At 48.5% G+C, this 19,304-nt stretch overlaps 1 protein-coding gene across 4 annotated transcripts in view; it reads right to left on the bottom strand.

Moving 5' to 3' along the window:
* GRIN2B (glutamate ionotropic receptor NMDA type subunit 2B) overlaps positions 1 to 18,836 on the bottom strand; it is a 207,213-nt gene extending 188,377 nt beyond the window's left edge. The window contains exons 1-2 of one of the 4 annotated variants that reach the window (XM_030002910.2): positions 18,709 to 18,836; positions 17,499 to 17,941 (exon numbers count right to left, since the gene is read on the bottom strand). The gene's annotated coding sequence lies outside the window, so the exon portion shown is untranslated. Of the gene's footprint in view, positions 1 to 16,569; positions 16,959 to 17,498; positions 18,221 to 18,275; positions 18,357 to 18,708 lie in introns of those variants that run through there. The other 3 variants (XM_030002912.2, XM_030002911.2, XM_030002913.2) reach the window with 3 other exon arrangements.
* Positions 18,837 to 19,304: the final 468 nt, after the last annotated feature.

The following is a 19,304-nucleotide window of genomic DNA, read 5'->3' as shown; positions in this document are numbered from 1 at the left end:
CGAGTGATTTGCTCATGGGCTCTGACAAACCCTGCTGCTGTTTAAGGCTTGTCCAACCCCAGCTTGCCATGCTCCTGAGAAGGTACTGCCTGCAGCTGGCAAGGCAGAAGGGGATGTGTGCCTGCATTTCAGCCACTCCAGTTGACAGCCTGACACGATATCCTCAACCAGCAATGAAGGTGTGTTTGCCAGACCACTGAACTGCTGCAGGAACAAACTGCTGGGGCAGGGGAGGGAAACGACTTTGACCACAACTGTTGATTAACTGAATAAGAGCCAATGCATGGAAAATTCAGATATGGGAACCTGCTGATCTGCCTCCCATCTTTACCACAAGATGAGTCTTCCCTGTAGCCCAGCACAGCACAGCCTCACTTGCATGCAGTGCTTCACCCTTTGCCTTAAAAGGTGCTCTTCTGAGTTTACAGCAAGAACCTCTTTCTCTAATCCTGGGCTCCTGTCACTCTTTGAACTCCCTCTTAAGACTGCCCAGGAACTAGCTGTGTGACTGGGACACAGTCACTGTCATACAGGGAACTAAGCTGAAGCATTTATTTTACAAATGGCCCTCAGAACAGGTATCACAAAAGAACAAATTTAGGATGCTCTTCACATCGGGCTCAACAGAGCCATTCACCCAGAGAGACTGGAGCCACCAGCTGAGATACTGCACTGGCTCATGGCTCTGTTTCTTATCCTCACCTCTTCATTTCACTTGGAAACACGTTCAGCCTTAAAAGCGGATCAGGAAATTAACATTTCCAGGTATGGAATATCCTCCTAGCATCTGAAAATGGACTTTATATGAAAAAGTGTTCAGAATTTCTTAAGTACAGCAGGATGAGAAACACTGTGATAAGAGCTCTTGCTTCATGATATTTTCCTGTGCCTGTCAAAACAAGGAGATATAGTACTGCACAGAGACTCTTTTTTTTAAAGCTAATCAGCGATTTCATACCTCAAAAGATATTCACACTGAAGGGGCAAAAAAAACAGCTAATCCACACTCTGCTGGAACTAGTTCCTCGTCGCATTTTTTATAAGTGTGCATTTCATTCGCATCCCTCCATTGCAAAAGGCAGCATTCAAGCAGATCCATAATCAAAGAAGAAAATAAAATTAAACAGAAACATTAACAAACAGGTCCTGAACAAATAACCCGCAAGGAAAAAAGCACCACAGCACTGGCTCATTTAGAAGCTCAACAGGCTTTTAAAAGCTATGAAATCTTGCTAAAACTTGATCAGTTTCCTGATGCCTGTGTTGCCCCCTGATAAGTGAGTGTCTAATGTCATCCCTGGCTATCTATACTCATGGCAATTCCGCCACCCCCTCCTAGCCTCCTTGTCACCCGACACTTAAGCTTTCCTTCATATGGATCCCGCTTTTCCCAGCTTCAACTAAGGGCCCACTTTCTTCCAGATCTGCCCTTAGTGACTAAAGAGAATAATTGGCCCCTGTTCTCTCGTTATAACAGTCCTTTACAGATTTGCAGACAGTTAGGTTTCCACCCACAGTTATCTTTCCTCTAGACTGAACATGCCTGGCTCTCTTAGCATTTCTTATAGGACTTAGTGTCTACTGTTGTCTACCCCATCCCCTTGCTTGCTTCCCCTCCAGCCTGCAAACTGTCTTTTTAAAAACACTACACCCCAGCATGGATGCAACACCACACAATCACAGCCAAAAGGACAGGGGGAGAAAAGATCTACGGTCCTGCAAATCAGTGGGGGAGGACTCCTGCAGGAACACCACATTTTTTCACTCCTCTGCTGGAGAATTTTGGACACTCCTTGTAGCAAAGGTCCCAGAGCTACTTTCGTTCAGAGACTGCCATCAGGCACACACACACCCCCCACCATGGGAATGGTACTTTAGCCTCTGCCACCCTTCACAGAGGGAGCTGTGCTGTCTATTCAGTGCTTCCATTTGTTCAGTTTGCTGCTATTGTTTGGTTACAGCTACTTCTCCTTCGGTTCTGGTTAGGCTCCTACACAACTCCCCTAGCAGTGCAGACTGGGCATCTAACCAACAGCTGCTCCAACAGCACTAAACAATCCCTCATTCTCTTTCTTTCTCCTCGGTGTTTACATTCTTGAGCACACACTTTAAGGCAGTCATCACATATCTCTCTTAATTGTCATTTGGCCAAGCTAAATGTAATTAGTTACTTTAATCTTCCCTCTTAGATCAATCCCTCCAGCACCTTAATCATTTTTGTTGCTCCACTGAATTTGTTCTAATTTGCTGCCATCTTTGGGGCACCAACTTCTCGAGAAATGAGCTCAATAGCCTAGGTACACTCAGACCAGGCACATGAAGAAAACTTGACTAGAAACATGTAGAAAACATTTCCTTGCTCCGAGATGCAATAGTTCTGTTTATGCAATCCAGAAATCACATCAGCCTCTTTGCTGCCGCCTTGTATTGCGAGTCCGTATCTCATTTGCTAACCGGTGTAACCCCAGTGTTATTTCTGGCATTAGTGCTTTCCAGGGGTGTACCTCTCATCTCTGCATTTTTTCCGAGTGCAGTCTGATTTTAACTCCTACTATTCAATTTATTATCCACTCTGCTAATCCCCAAATCCTATTCTGAGGTATGACTGCTTAGCCAGCTATATATCTCAAATCTCTTTGATTTCCAATGGAAATACTCTCACAAAGCAAAAGGCATGGGGTTTGTCATCAGAGTTAAGGTCAAGGCACATCCCTAAATTCACAAGACAATATGGATTTTTCACATGCCTGTCCCCAGCATCAGTCCCTCACTGAAAACTGCCAAAGGGTTTTCAAACGCTGCAGTTCAGCTTTGGTGGCATACCAACATTGTGCCACTGTGTGACAGCTTTGCATCAGTCCCTGCTGCTCTCAGAAAAAGCAGTGGCCCCTGGAAACCTGTGCAAGGCCCTGTGAGAACAACTGGGAGCACTGGGCAGGTGCTGATTAAGCGTCACCCAAATGTACCACTGCTGGGGAATATTTCTGTACGCTGCCTTTCTCCGTACACACCCTCAAAGTGGGCATGGCACCTTCCTAATAGCCCATACATCAGCTTCCCCTGAACAGTGGTGTCAAAGGCTCCCCTCCTCTTTCATCCCAAAGAAGGGGGCTGGGGGTGGGTGGGAAGGGAGGCTTCTTCAAAGCCTTTCTGTGAGACATCATATTGGTGCAAAGCACCCCAGATGCTGCCCAATCACTGGCAGTCACAGAAGAAGGACCTGAGTGCAAAGAAGATTTTTTTAGGATGCAGAAGAAAAAACCCTTCCCCCTTCTCCAAACCTTGTCCCTCTGAAGTCTCCTCCAAAACTCTTTCCCAGCCCCCCCCCCCCTCAGCTGCCCTACAGACACCAGAGCCTCCAACAGCTCCCAAACTAGTTCAAAGGCATGAGACAGGGTGGCTTTGCCCCCCAGCCATATCCATTGCCTGCAGGGCTGCCCTGACCCTGAGCTGGAGGTGATGGCATGAAGTCCAGATGGGCTTGTCCAGCCTGGAAGAGCGGGAAAGAGGGTGGAGGAGCAAGGAGAAGGTGGGGTGCCGCAGGTCAGGGGTAGATGGAGAGCTAGCCCTGGGCAGCGTCGATGCATGACCTTTGCAGTTGTTCAGCTCTGTGGGGGAGATGCTGCTCAGCACAGTCCTGCTTCCACTAAGCCACAAGGCAGCTGTGGCTCAGCAGTGTCTAAATGAAGTGGGTCGGGGGTCCTTGCCACTGTGCCTCTGGCTGTGCCTGCTCCCCCTCTGCTCTGGGCCCCAGATGAAGGGGGACACATCTACCTGCACTGAGCAGGCTGTAGCACCAGTTTCCCTCTCCCCAGAAAACAGAGGAAAATAAAGCACTGGCTACTCCTTCCCACCCTCTCCCATGCATATGTACTGCTAGTGCAGGTAAATTTATGAGTCAGCGCTCTCAATCCCTCACGGTCCAGGCTTTCCCAGGACCAGAATGCAATGTACTGCCAGTGAAAGTCCAACAAGCTGTATAAATCTGCCCTCCTGCCACCACCTGTTCTCATGACCCATTTCAGGCCACTTCCTCCTCACCAGCAGCAAGAGAAGGTCTTCTGCTTAACTTCCCAGTCTCATGTGCCAACAGAAAGAAGTGAGGGAAGAGGCTTAGAACAACTCAAGTCACTTGAAAAGCCACAATGTGTGTGAATTGGCTGGATTTATGACAGTCACTAGCACCACCACAAAGATCCTCGCTGCAACTAACAGGATCAGTTTCAGCAGAGGGAAAACAAAGGAGGCTGAAGGAAAGTACAAACTGAAGAGTACCCATCCTTTGGATGTTCAGAAAATGCGAGACAGCGCAGATGCACACATGCATCTCTGCCCCATCTACGCTTCACACTTACTTGAAGCCCATGGGTTCTCCTTGCAGAAGACTAGTCTACAAGATCTTGGGATGCTTTTAGCCTGGAAAGAAAGACCAGACCTATGCATACATCTAGAGGAGAGGAGCTCCAGCCAAACCACCTGACCATATCTGCTGGCACAGGCCAAGGATGGGCACTTTCTGCCAAATGCTGATCAGCATATACTAGACCAGCTCAGCCAGGATGGAGAAGGTCAGCTTGGCTTCAGCCAACTGGGAGCTGACTATGGCCAAGAAAAACCTTAGTGTGGCTCTTACCATCTTGCTCTAGCAAGCAATGAGGCAATTCTCAATTACACCTTCTCCAAGCCCTCCAGTTTTGCACCAAGGAATGCCATCCATTCAGTGCACTGCAAGCACTGCTCAAAGTTGTATGGCTGTTCCCCAGTATGTTCTTCTATTTACTGGTATGAATGTATAATGTTTCATTTCCAGTCATATTAAGAGGCACAGCTTAACCTGCTGCTTCCAAGTGAAATTTGCCTTCCCTTTACATTGCTATGCTGATCTTTTCATTGAATGGACTATCTCTGGATGCTTTTATCAGAGTTCTGTATTTCTTTAGCTGGTGTAATAAACGTGGCATTTCAGTAAAGCCAAGGTTCAAGTTGAGTCTTTTGCATACAATCTTCTCTAAACCCCCAGGCTTCACCTAAAGAACACGTAGATTTGTCATATCCAGGAGGAGCATTGGACCAAACACTGTCTTTCTACCATCTCTTTTAAGTTCACTAAATATTTAGACATCCTATAATAAAGGAAAGTAGGAGTTTTAAAGGGAATTTAGGTCTTTAACACTCTCTCTTTTTTCTCTCCCTCTGGATCTCCAACAGTAAAATCAAGTTCTATGATTTTCCATCAAGTTTTGTCCTGCAACTTTTAAACCATCATTTTACATTACTCTTTCAAAGTCATTCAGATTATGAGAAAACACCATTAAGTTGCTTTAAAAATATCAAATTCTGTTCAAATGGAAATTTCAGCTATGCCAAATACAGCCATTTCAAGCAGTTCTTACCAGAGAGTCATTGATTTTTCTCCTCCAGGCACAGTCCGTGAGGATTTGGGGGAGGAAACTCGACACAACTTAATCTGATCCCAAAACTGAATGTCAACCAGATTCTATACTTATTGCTGTTTTATACTGCAGGAAAAGCAATACATTAGGCTATCAAGAAAACACCTGAAAACTTAAACAGCAAAAGAAATATTGATGAATCTGTTGGTATCCTTAAAATCACGTCATTTAATGCTTCAAAACCACAAAATATTCAAATACAAAGACAAAAAAATAACACCCATTGTATGCAGCTAACATCAAGGATTTATGCAGCATTCACTGCAGGCATCAAAACAGCAACCTAGACAGTACCTCAATAGCTCTTTAAGAAGTTCCTCAGATGACAAAAGCGAACAAGTTTATAAACAATAATACCTTGAAATTAAGCTGATTCAAAGAAATATTGCAAGCCCTTGCGTCTTGTACCACAAAGCACACATCCAAAGTCAAGCCAATCCTTACCACAGCCAATGCCAAGATTCTGCCCGACTTCAAAGGGACAGCGGATCCGGCCTCTGGGCTGCAACTGAACCCTTGTGTAGGTACACATCGCAATTTGTCCTGCCACAGTTGCTGAAGTACAGTATCACAGAAGACTGTCATGTCAGAGAAGATACACAGATTTCTGTATTACCCTGTGCATTTCAAAGGACACAGTTATACTGCCAGGGCAAACCTTCTCTCTAATTTTGTTTTGTTTGATTTTTATGCTTCATCATGGAAGCAAGATTTTCTTACGAAACATCTGCCTTGGTGGAGATGGGCAATGCTTCTAAATGCATGCAGGCAAAGATGTATGAAGGTGTATAATTAAATGTCATTCTTACACCAGCTCCATCCTGGGACACAGTGGTTATAGAATAAGCAAGCCCTGGCCATCTCTCCTTAGCCTTCCTGCAGCGTCCTGAGAGATAGTTCTCTGTGGGGTGTCAAGGACCTGCTCTATGATACCTGGTCACGTCAAGGGACCTCACGTGCCAACTTACCACTCTGGCTCGAAATTAAGGTCTGAGAAGTCCAGAGATCATGGCTAGCCTGAGCTATACAGACATTGCTTTTTCTTACAAATTCAAATCACGTTTGGGAACCATTTACATCAGACCCAGACTGAGGGATCTCCAGGCCTTCACGTTCAAAAAGGAGAGGGACTGTCAGGTAGCCAGTTTTCTTACAGTGGAAAAACACAAGACAGAGGACTAGGGATTAGGAAACACTGGATTCCTCCTGGATCATGACTGTTTTCCAAACTGTGTGGTGAAAGAGGGATAATTTAATACAATTCCTGCCTTTTCCAGCCCCCAACCCTGTACATACAGAGCAAGAGATAGACTTAAAAGCCTTCAGGAAGTTCACTTATGCAGGCTGCCTTCGTAGTCAATAGGGATTAGCTTCTCCAGAAGGTAAGCTGGAGCATATCAATTGGGCTCCCGCTCTACAATGCCCTTTGAAGGACCCTGTCTTTCTCCACTGACCCCGTGAAGATCCTCTGGAAACAAGTCTCCTGCAGCTAGTGTTAGCTTCTGGAAAAACTCCCCTTTCCATGTAGAAGTCAAACATCTCACCAAGCTTATAAAAGCAAATGTATAATGAACAACAAGGGGAGATATACCAAGGGACACGAACTGCAGGAATGAAAATCCCAAGTGATTTTAAAGATCTGGAGACAACTTTAAAGAGCTACCTGCACATTATAGGAAATTATAAAAATTTTCATTGAAGCAATAACTCTGGTTTTCTGTCACAGAGTCTCTGTAGTTCTCATCCCTCATCCTTTGTTGAAAAGCATTTGCTTGAGGATCAGGTCTTTGTTCCATGGGAATTCACCTCCTCCTGTCACATTTTCTCCCACCTGGAGTCAGCACTGGAGCTGGATGCTAAATGAAACGTTTTGTTGTCACTGGGAAATACAAATGCATCCAAAGCAGAACAAGAACAAACCTGCACTGCCTAATTTGGAGGGAGAATTAGCTCCTGTGTCTCCCGTATCTCAGAGGACTCCACAGCCTCTGGGCTATGGAGCCTGCTTCTCCATTTCTTTCATGCTGAAGTCATTTCCCTTTATCTAAGTAATTACTTTATCTTGGGCCAAAGAAACAAACTACCTTCACAGCCCAGTCGTTAGAGCACTCCCTCTCCAGCACAATGAATAGGCATTTATATAAAGTAGAACAGCTCCAACTGGAAAAGCTCCAACTGAGAAAGCATTACTGCAGAGGACCCAGTAGTCTGGGCCCTCATGTTGGCTAGGACAGCCTCGGGGACAAGTCCTCACTCCAAAGTATGCAGAATAGGAATGCGTCACCCAAATCCCAGTTACTTTTCTGCTTACTAGGCTGCTAGCTATTCTGGGCTTTTCTCTGCTTTTTCATGAAAACACATCAAATGCTCTAATTAATTTCTGTGCAGAACTAGCAAAATCTATGAAATTAGTATTTTTTTTGTGGGGCAGTAAACCCATTTCCTGCCATGTTCACTCTGTTACAAACCTCTCCTGTCAAAAACCTTAATCACCATCTCTAACGTCAAAAGCTGAAGTTACGGATCTCTCCAAAAAGCTGTGAACAAGGAACGTGATTTCACCTCAATGTCCTAACAAAAAAAGTAAAGAGTGTTAAGGCGAGGCGCATCATTAACCAACATTCATCTCCTATTGTGTATCTCCTGGTTTCTGAAAGTTATTACTCCCTACAGTAAAAAAAAAAATTGCACAGAAAGGGTCACTCATGTAAGATACCTGCTGTGGGCACCCAGCTTCTGCTTCAGAGAGCGATGAGGCACAGGCACTCAGCTCCTGCAAAGTTCTCTGAGCCCTGAAGTTCGGAGGGCCTTTTAGCCCCTTTACTCCCCATTGAAATGGTGTAAATTAAAAGTGGATAAAGCATGATCTTTGCAGCGCTCTCCAAATCCCTGGTTTGAAAGTTTGCAAACTTTCAAACCAGGGATTCAAAGAGAGCTTTCTGTAAGTCACTATATCTTTCAAGGCAGTCATCCCACAGCTATCCTATTTTTCTAAGCTACTTAGTTTTTATCTCCTCCTGTTTAAGAGTACAGGCCCCCCATCATGTAATGAAACGACTGCAATGTCTTTTCTGAGATTCCATTTATGCTTTTGTGGCATTTACCACTTTGTTACTTCCAGATGGAGTCTTAAAAGCTTCCTCCCAGAATACTCAAATACATGGTACCTCAAACCACATCCAAGCTGCTTTTGTACTTTGACTTTCAACGTTTCAGGACACTATCTTTGCAGTTTTAATTATAGATAATATTCACCTTTTTGGTAATAAATTAGAGGGTAATTTCAAGTTGCATCAAAAACATGGAGAGCTGAAGAGAAGAGACTGTGAGAATAGATTATGTCATCCTGTCGCTTTCATTAGACTCTCCCTTGGGGATTGTCAGCCTCTGATGTTTCAGCTTGCCTCTGCTGAAACACGTCTGACACGAGGGAATCTCCCCTGAGACGCTTAGGCCACTGACTAAAGCAGCCAACGATAACAGAGAATTATAGCAGAGAAGAGAGACAAGTGCAAGGATATGCAGATCCCTCCCGTGTACTTTCCACACAAGCGTATGCCTACGTGCAAGTAGCCGCGAGCCAGTGTATTTTTGTGCACGTCCTCTGCCACAATGCACTTCACACACATTTCTCAGCAGAGTCCTGTGACAGAAATCCCCGAGAAATCCAGTGACGTGCAATTAACTAACATCCCACTTTACCTGGCACAAAGAGATTCACAGCAGCAACCCTTTCTCCATCCTCCTCCTAGAGCAGCTGGCAGCATCCCTATACCTTTCCATGCAGCAGCAGAGCCATTCTTCTCACTGCACAGGCTTCAAAACCACCTGCCCCCAGATGCTGTGAAGATTTAGGGTTACCCTTAGAATCAGAGCCAGCTTTAGTCTCCTAGCAGATCTTCTGCAATCCATTTCCAGGCAGTATTCATTTAGGGCCTTCACCTTTCACGTTCCAAACATTGACTATGTATCTCCAGGACCTCATTCCCAGCAGAGGATGCGCAGAAGTCCCATATGATAGAGGGAAACCACAGTCCCTTGTTATGGCAGACTATAAGCTCTCACCTACCCATATCCCCCTGTGTCCTGTTCATGGCCCACAGCTGGAGGCAATGCACAGCCACTGTTATCTTCAGCTATCATTAGGCTATTATGCCTATCAACTGAAAACAATTTGCTGTTCATTAGGCAATCAGCTGTGATGTAGGACATGGCATTTGTGCTAGTAAATTATCAGTGGGTTCATGACACCAAATCTTATCTGTCTCAGCTGGCTCCTAATAACCTTCTCACCTTCTAGTCTGTTTTGAAATAGTGAGCTTAATAAGTTTTACATTTGTTGCCTTTTGCAAAATCCTCCAAAGTCTTCAGAGGTCATACATGCAAGAAACTACATCCACATGATAAGAGTTGTGCATATTAGCTCCTCAACAGTGCATGGCAACTCTAACCAAGAGATTAGGAGGTGAAATAAAAATGTTAAATCCAAGTATAATAAAAAAGAGAGCTTATCAATGTAATTTCCTCCATTTGAGTTTGTCCTGGACACCTGTATAGAAAACTCCTGATTCTTACAAAAAACACCAGAGGTCAGGATTACACTCCTGTTGCTCTGCTAAAAAAGTGTAATCCACCAGCAAGGTTGTACCACTGTCCCCACTTCTGCTGACGTGCAGGAGGATATAAACTGGCATACGCTTTAGACCACACAGCACCTTCCCAATGCTGGCCAAACTGACAGTCTCAAAATGGCACTTTCAGCCCTCTCAGCTACCGGCAGGAGAACCTGGACTGACTCAAAGCAGGGAGACCCCTCTCTGAACCCATTAACAGAGCCACCCATTCAAACCCCAACCGTGCACAGGAAGCTCCTCTAACTCAAAACACAGAGAGGTGCAACGGTGAAGGCTGGCTAGTGAAGTGATGATTCTCAGAAACCACGATGCTCGTGGCTCCCCAAATCACCTTTTATGTTCTGGAAGCAGCAAAGGTGAATTTTGTTTAGAACTCCTTCTGTTTAGAAGGCACCTTTAAACTGTACCTCATCTTGCAAGACAAAAGAATGTTATTGTGAACTAGCATGGTGTGTATTTTCACATCGTTCAGTATGTGATGATATACGTCACCTCCCCTTGCAGTATCAGGTTTTGGCACACTAGCTGTTCAGATGCTGTGATAGTGTAAAACCTTGAAAGCAATGGATACAGACAGGTGAAGCTTCTTACTGAAAGGGATGTGGTCTCAATCTAGAACAGCCCAACTTATCCCAGGATTCAAGAACTGCGCCTGTGAATGCTAAAGCATCGTTCACATGGGACAGGTTTGTAAGTCTCTTCTGCACAGATTTCTATACTGAAGCTTTAGCCGTCCACCAGGACAGTATGCACTGTCACAATGTACCAGAGGTTTTGAAAACCAGACATCTTTGGGGAACTCCTGATATGCCTAAGCTGTGCTACCAGTCAACACCATCATGTTGACTCCTACAGGTACCATATGAGATTTGGAGCACAGGGCCAAGCCCACTCAGGTGAGGAGGGTTTCCCCAATGGGACAGTCAGTCCCTCCCTCCTGCACACAGAACAGATGGACCTCATCATCTTTCTTCCAAAGTTGTTTGGTTAGGCATGCAGATATCATGACCTACAGTTCACTGGAGACAGACTTTATTAGATACAAAATCCTGATAGTTCCAGCACCTACATCCAGCTTTAAATATCTTCAGTCACAGCCATTCTACCACGTGTATCAGCATCTTCTATTGTCACTAAACCATTATTGCAGTAAACATTTAATTTGATGTTTAATCTGTATTCTCTCTGCTTCATCTTAAACTCATTTATTTCCTGATCTGCCCTTAGTGACTAACGAGAATAATTGGCCCCTGTCCTCTTTCTGTAATAGTCTTTTATGTATTTGCAGACAGTTAGGTATCCACCCACAGTTGTCTTTTCTCCAGACTGAGCCTGCCTGGCTCTCCCAACATTTCTTTACGGGTCTTGTTTTCTCTATCTGTGATCATTGTCTTTGTTCACTCCCACACACTCTCCCCTGTCCTTCCCTCTCTTAGAATTGCAGCCCCCAAACAGAATGCAGTTATCTAAGCAGGGCTTAACCACATCTGTAAATAGGTGTTAGACACACTATTTCACCATTTTGAACAAATGAGGATTGCATACAGAGCTCACGCGTGGGCTGGACAGCAGGACCAGTAGAGGACAGTGGTAGCTAGAGTGATTCATTTCTTGATCGGTGGTTCAAATCCAGATTAGGAATGTAGTAAGCAAGAACTGTTCCCATTTCACAACTAGATAGCCACACACAGATGAGGTAGTGTAGGCTGACTGCTACCTTGAGAAGTAACTTACGAGTTTGTCACATGGAGAGTTAACTGGACGTGAGCTCCTACATGCCTAGCATGCCAGGGATGGGTGAGTGACAGAATAATGTCCCATGGATTATTCAGGTCAGGTAAACTGGTGGCCCCACACCTGTTTTGGTGGATGAGCAATCAGCAGAGACAAGCAACCAAACAGACCATGAAGACCAAATTCCCGTTTTTCCCCTAAAAGTGGTTCTTCCCTATAAATGTTTCAACATGGCCATGCACACCAATATTAATGACACTGTATGTGCTCTGGGAATATAGAAACATCTTCAGTATTCAGAGATGGCAACCTAACATTTTACCTGAGACACTTTCAGTGACTCTTTTCACTTTTGAACCTTCCTTGTAGATGGGGTTAGAGGGATAGGGAGAGAATGCTGCCGAGGTCTCAGCTTAGTATCCGTTTCACTTTGAGCCAGTAACCACACTCTCATTCGTATTTCTCTTTTTCCCCAGATGCTTAATCAATCCATCTATAGTAGTGACTCTGAAACACGGTCTTTGATTACTTGTGTTAGAAAGGGAAGAGAGCCACTCAGCATATTTTACAGTCTGCAAATACCCTCTGTATTAGGAAGTATCAGCTGACAGTGAGTCTCAGAACACGTACCCTTTCCCTCTCCCATTTTTAGTGGCCCTCAGTACAGAAAAAGCAGTATTTTTATTCCCCTCACATTAAGTATATTCAGTGTACGTGTAAAAATTAAAGAGAAGGCAGTCCCTCCTCCCGCCCAGAGTCAGTGTTCTCTTCGGCTTCTAAGAAAACACTAAACAAAAAGCAGCCTTGCCTCAAGAGGTCCAAATTAGCCATGGTTTGAAATTACTTGATCGCAGCACAGTTTGCACACTGCCTAGTGCCGCGCATTTGTTTCTGAGTGCATAAAGAGGTTTTTTTCTCTGCAGTTGACCCCAGGCGCATGGAGGTACGCTGCCTAGTTTGCACAGATCACCACCATGCACTTGGTCGACTTTTACACATACCAGTTCACACACCAATGCAGGATTCTAGCTGGGAGCTGGTGGTTTGCAGCTTAAGGAAGCCATCAGCTCTTGAACTATAAAGGGTGGGTTCGTTTGGAAATTTTTTTCCCAACGTGAAAGGTAGCTTTGACATTTAACCCAGCTGGGTCAGTCTCCTGGTTCCCAGGCAGTTAGCACCATGCCACTAATTTTGCCAGAGCAAGCGCCAGTCCATACCTGCCAGGAACCTCCTCTCCTGTCTTCAGATGAACAGACAAGCAAGATGGGTAAGTCAGAGGGATGGTGGAGCCCCCTCCGTGGCTGGAGAAATGGTCTTTTTAGTTCCCGTTATGACGCACTTAGCTGAAGCAGAAACATAAGGCTCAGAAGAAGGGACAAGGCAGTGGTAGCAGGAGGGCCATGCTTAGCTTTAAATATCTTATTTTCCTCTGGTTCCCCTTCCACATATTTCAGTGCTGCAATCTTCAAACTGCCATTTCATCTTATGCAGGGAGGCACCCAGGGCAGTAGCTAGTCCGTCTGACTGCGGCGAAGCAACAAAATGAGTAAGTTGATTCACTGTGGTTTAAAGAATTCTTGTGGACAAGTGGGTGGAGGACGGATCAGGGTAATAGCAGATAACTTATCAGCCATGTTTCTCCCAATCACTCCCTGCTTTTCTATCAAGTATAAATATATCTCGAAGAAGGCTAATCACAGAATCGCAAGAGCCAGGCAGTCCTGGAGCCCCGATGTCAGGCAGAGCGGATACTACCAGCATCCCATTGTAGATTAGGTAATCGCAATACATGGAGCCATCTCTTTCAAACAGATCATCTAGTCCATCTCTCCTATTAACTAATCCATTTATTTGTGATAAATTGCAGCTTACACAAAGAAAAGAAAAAAAATTTTTAAAAACCCTCTGCATATTCTCCAGCTGCAAAATAACTCTTTCCCCACTGCCCACCAAGCCATGCTGATGCGTACAGGCAGAGTAGAGCTGTGGCCTCCCTAAAGGCTGAGAATATTAAACCTCTAGGGACCAGCCCTCAGCCTGGACTATCTCACAGGCAGCTTTTGCACATCTTAAGGAGCAAAAGACAGGAGCAGGGAATGAAGCCCATTGCAGAGACAAGCAGTGCTGTCTGTACAGCACCCCCATCCTCTGCCAGCTTGGGGGAATGAGAAAACAGCACTGGGAATCAAATCCAGACCTCCCACATGGTACTGCAGAGACACCGATTCCTGGTGCCAGCCCAGGCAACACAAGTCCGGCGTGGGAATCCAAGCGCAGCTCCACGCGCTAGCGCAGAATGGCTTTGGCACTGAAGACGAGGTCCACCTGCTCTCTTCCAAACCAAGCACAAGAAACAGCCCCAGCTGAGCTCCAACAGCAGATGAAACACAGAATTTATTGTTGCCACCTTTTCCCCCTGTAGGTGAGGATTTGGGGATGGGATCCTGGTTCATAGGTTGACAGAGGTTTTATACAGGGGCAGTTGGTAATCCAAAATGGGGATAAAACAAGTCAATGCCTAAATTATCAGATGGGAATGGAGGGTTGGGATTTTTGCCCCTGCTCTGTATTTTCCATCTCTCCATGGTCTCTTCGTGCTCTTGCATGCACAGGTACAACATAAAACTCAGCCATTCAACACAGGTTGATGAGAACCTGCCCAGATCAGGACGGCTGGGGGCTGCTCCTGACACCTTCCTTTGCCCAGCTATGGTCTCACTGACAAAGGGATCGCAAGAGGCACCAGGACTGGCGCAGGCTGAGCTGGGCTGGTGCAGCAGGTGTGTGTCACCGGACCAGAGCCCAGGGTCCCCGGGAAGAGGAGTAGTGGCTAGCAGCTTTGACCATGCTTCTTTCCTTATCCCTGCTGAGATCGGTCCCTGCGTACCAAAGGCAGAGCCAAGAGGAAGCTGACGCGGGTCTCACCACTCCCCACACTGTTTCCCCACCCCGCCCTCAACCTGCTCCATCCTGTCCCAACCCTCTGAGACCCTCACCCAGGACTTGGAGACAAGCTGGTCTGGTGGGGGACCAGAGAAAACCAGGATATGCAGAGGCGACAAGAACAGCTGCTTTGGGGCAGCGTGGGTGAGCGCTTGAATATCACCCATACCCACACCTCCCCTCTTACAGAGCACCCTGCACCCACACACACACTGCTGCTCTCTCCAGAGCTGCGGTTGGGGCACACCAGGTCACCCCACACCCCAGGGTGCCGTGCCCCCGCTCTGCTCCCCAAGGCCTTGGGCAGTGTGGCAGCACTGGGGCCCCATGAGCTGGGGGTGTTGCATACCCAGCCCTCCCTGCCTGCCCAAGGGGCAGCTCAGGGGGACCAGCTGCTTCCCCTACACTGCTTGCAAGGCCCGAGGTAGCTGTGCTTGATGGTGGGAGGGCAATATTAGAGGGCGTCTCCTTCTGCCGATGCTGGAGCTGGCAGGGAAGATGAGGAAAAGTCCCAGGTCAAAGTAGCAGCAAGAGAGACTGGGAGGTAAAGGCAGGATGAGGATGTGGGCCCATGCTCCCTGCCCCCACAGCTGAGCACCAAAGCTGCAAGACCCCTCTTCAACTCCCATCCACCCTGTTCTACCTGTCCCCAAACCTGGCCCAGGTCACGGCTGGGAAGGGCCGTGGCAGGGATGCGGCACCCGTTTGGGCCCACTGCCCTGCAGGCAGGCATGGCAGCTATGGCAGGCACCGGGCAGGCAGTGCCGGGCACCGCTGCCCAGGGGAGTACACAGCCCAGCCCGGCTGCTGGGGGCTGCCACCCTTGCCAGACACCCAAGGCAACTTTGCCCCCTGCCTGCAAAACCCGGGGCAGGGGGCAGAGGTGCAGGGGCTGAGCCAGGGTCGGCCAGCATCTGCCCTCCTCTCCCCTTGCCAGGCATCCCCCCCGGGGCTTGTGCTTTTAGGGCCTCTCATGGGTAAATGAGACCCAAGGAAGGGGGCTACAATCCCCCACCCCCGGCGCTGCTGGGGTCCCAGGTGGATCCGGCAGCAGCCGTGAGCTGCAGGGCCTGAGAAATTCCTCCTGAAAACGGGAGGAAGGCTCCCACACACCCTCCTCCCTGCACAGGTAAACTTTCTACTCCCACTTGCAGAGGGAGCAGGAGGGAGGGAGTGCTCTGGCAGGGAGGATCCAGGCGCGGATAAACCCTGGGAAGCCTTAGATATTTATAGAAGCACAGCCAGAATATGGCAGGAAAGGTGGCTCTCGATGGGGAACCACTCCTGGTTTTTAACAATAGCCCCTCAGAAACGTGGGAAAGAGCCACTGGATGGAACAAGGCAAGGGAGGGGGTGGGAGCGGCGTGCTCCCGCCGCAGGATGCTCCGGGTGCCCCAAGGGCTGGGGGACACCGCCCCGGCCCCCAGCTCGCCCAGCAGCAGGGCTGGGGGATCGGCCCCCCTCCTTCCTCCTGCTGGGGGGTGAGCCCCTCGCTCGGTATTGCCTCCCCCTGCCCACTGCCAGGCCTCTGGTCTGCTGTAGAGACGAGAGGAAGGGGGGGCTGAGGGTGAGGGTAAGTGTGGTGGGGGTCGGCCCCGGGGTGGGCCCCTGCCTCTGCCCCAGCCTGGGGGCGCGCATCCCCACGCGTGACGGGCGAAGCGGCGCGGCGGGCACAGGCTGAGGCTTAAAATAACGTCGAGAGGTTCAACACCTTGTGCCTGGCGCTCCTGCACACACCTCCCCCCCCCCCCCCCCCCCACGCTCCTTTCCCTTTGTCTTGCCACCATCTTATGGAAAAGACTCACATGTCACGTTACAGTCGGGATGCACTGGTGTCTCTCGCATATCTACAGCCGAGCAGCACGATAGCCATTTTGCATCCCTCCCAAGGGGGCTGGGGAAGGGGCTGCCTGTGTGGGGAGGCGGGGGACAAGGCGCGGGAGGGGAGGGGGACAGCAGAGAGGGGCCACGATGCCCGCTGACAGCACCAGGGGGACAGGAATAAATTAAAACCCGTGAAGTTGCCCAAATACCACGCCTCGTAGGTTCAGGTTAAGTCTCTTGACGTGCCTGGACTTAAAATAGCCCTTCACCTCCACGCAAGCAGGCGCACTCGCCCCGGCGCTGGGCGGGCTCCTGCCGCGGTGCCAGGGGCGGCCCCGGCCCCCCCCCCGGGGCCCCGGCCCCGGCCCCCGCGTTAGGCCGCTCAAGACCGAGTGGCCGGCGTGGGTTTTAAGTAATGCACCACCCTCCTGGGCAACAAGCAGGTTTCCTATGTACTGTTATTCCTAACGAGCTCTATTTTCACATCAAAGCATGACAAGGAGCCGCTGGACCGGTGGAAAGAAAGGCAATTTGCAGATGGATGGATGGGAATTATCGTCATTTTCACCCCTGCCCAAAGCCGTGTTCCTCCTCCCGTGTCTCTCCCGACCCCACCTGCCCACCCCAAAAAAAAAAAAAAAAAAAAAAAAAAAATCACAAGGGACTTTCCCCCAATTCACGACGCGGTATGTAACTCAAAGCATCCCCCTCGCCTTCTCTTCGTGTCCTATGTGACGAGCCAAGAGGGAATCAACATGTCTGGTGAACAATTCCTCCTCGTTTTTTGCTGTATCTGCTTCTAAGAGCAGCATCCCTAAACCTTTTGTTCTACCATGAGTGGTCTTCCCTGGGCAAACCCGTGTACCAAAATGAGCTGCCAGCAAAATCACAGAAACAGGAATTTCCCTACCTTGGTTTGTAAAAGCAGAACCTCTAGACGGACAGATCAAGGGAGAGAGCATGTTGGGAATGTCCAGTCTCCTCTTCTTGCTTGCATATCCACATAAGAAGAATAAGGGTCGGGGCAAACCTGGGGGAATGAGTTTAAAAAAAAAAAATCCTATTTGGCTGTAAAAAAAATAGAGGATTCTTTGTGGCAATCTTGCGTCTTGAAGTGGTGCAAATTCAAAAGCCGGAGAGAATCACTTCAGAGGATACTCAGTGCGAGTGGTGAAGATCGTCAAATGCAGGTTCCAGTGTAAGCATTCCTTTCGCCTTTTTAATGATTATTCTTATAATTATTCTTTTTTTTTTTTTTTTCCTGAAGCCCTAGTGGAGGAGGTTGTGTTTAAAGCAACTGGAGGTCGGTGCCGTTCTTCTGTGAAGCATGATTATCCTCAAAGCGTCCCCTTCCTGAAGGGAAAAATAAGCATCAATTTTGTATTAGAGGGGTCTGAAGGGGATAAAAACCGCTCCCCAACAAAGACATTAATATATTGAGAAGAAAGGGAGGCAAAACGCATTTCCCAACAGTGCACACAATCGGAATTAAAAAAAAAAATTAAAAAAAAAAAAACCAGCTGGCACGAGTCTATAAATAATTCAGATACGGGCTGACTACACCATTCCCGGGATAGGCATGCATACGAGACAGGAAAGCGGGCGCGATGTGAATCGCGGAGAGAAAGCGAGCTCCCCCCCCCCCCTCCGCGGCCCCCTCCCCACGCACGCACAGCATTTCGCCCACCCCCGGGCCCAGCCCCCGGAGGGCTGGCGAGGGCCGTGCCCACCCCTCTGCAGTGCTGCCGGCACCACTGCCCGCCGCGCTCGGCTCAATGGGCAGCGCGGGGCGCGCAGCCGGGCACACACGCACTGCCACGGGGGGGGCTGCTTCACCTGCGACGTGGCCGGTTTGCACTACGTGCCCCCCCCCCCCCATCGCCCCCGGCGAACACAACCCTTGGCTCTCTGGGGGTTGGCCTCTTTTTTTTTTTTTTCCCTAGGTGTGGGTTGATGGCTGGGGGTCTCTCCCCCACCACCACCTCCAGCACATGCAGACAGGGTTTAGAGCGATCATTTATTTAATGAACTCGCAGGTATTTTTTTCCTTTCCCCTCCCATCTCGCACAGAAAACAATTCACACTTACAGCTGTCATAAAATACAGACCCACATACATACCAGCAAATCCTGCTTCAAGCACTCGGGCTGCTCTGAGCAGCTACTGCCCCCCTCTCTCCCTGCAAGGCTGATCCATCTCAGACATGCTCAACTTCTTCAGTCTCTTCTCTGATACTGCCAGGGTAGGAGATATGGGGCGGGGAGGGGGAAGTGTTCACAGCATCATCCTAAAAATACATTTTAAAAAAAAAAAAAAACCTCTGCAATATAAAAGCTCCGAGAATGCTTCCCGGAGGTGGAGAAAGCACGGGAAGGTGAACTAATAAAGCAGCTTAATGATTAATAAAAGATACACGCGGAAAATGGTGGGGAGGGGGCAAAATCAAGGCTTGGGGGGGTGGCTGTGCGAGTGAGCAGTGGGAAAAACGGGTGGAGAGGAAGAGGAGAGACCATGCAGGGAACGGGAGATCAACCCCTCCCCGCTGCCGGAGGGGGCAGGTCGCAGCCTCCGACGCCCGGCGGGGGCGAAGGGGGAGCCCGTGCCGGGGGCGCCGAGCCGCGGGCGGCACCGGTGCCTGCTGCCGGGGGGCCGGGGCCGGGGCCGCCGGGGCCAGCTCCGCGCAGCTCCGCGGGGAGCGCCCGGGCCTCCCCGGGTC

The sequence above is a fragment of the Aquila chrysaetos genome, chromosome 26 (genome assembly GCF_900496995.4).
Source record: "Aquila chrysaetos chrysaetos chromosome 26, bAquChr1.4, whole genome shotgun sequence".
Taxonomy (NCBI): Eukaryota; Metazoa; Chordata; class Aves; order Accipitriformes; family Accipitridae; genus Aquila; species Aquila chrysaetos.
Note: the sequence above shows the minus strand (reverse complement) of the source record. Positions and strands in the feature narration are given on the sequence as shown.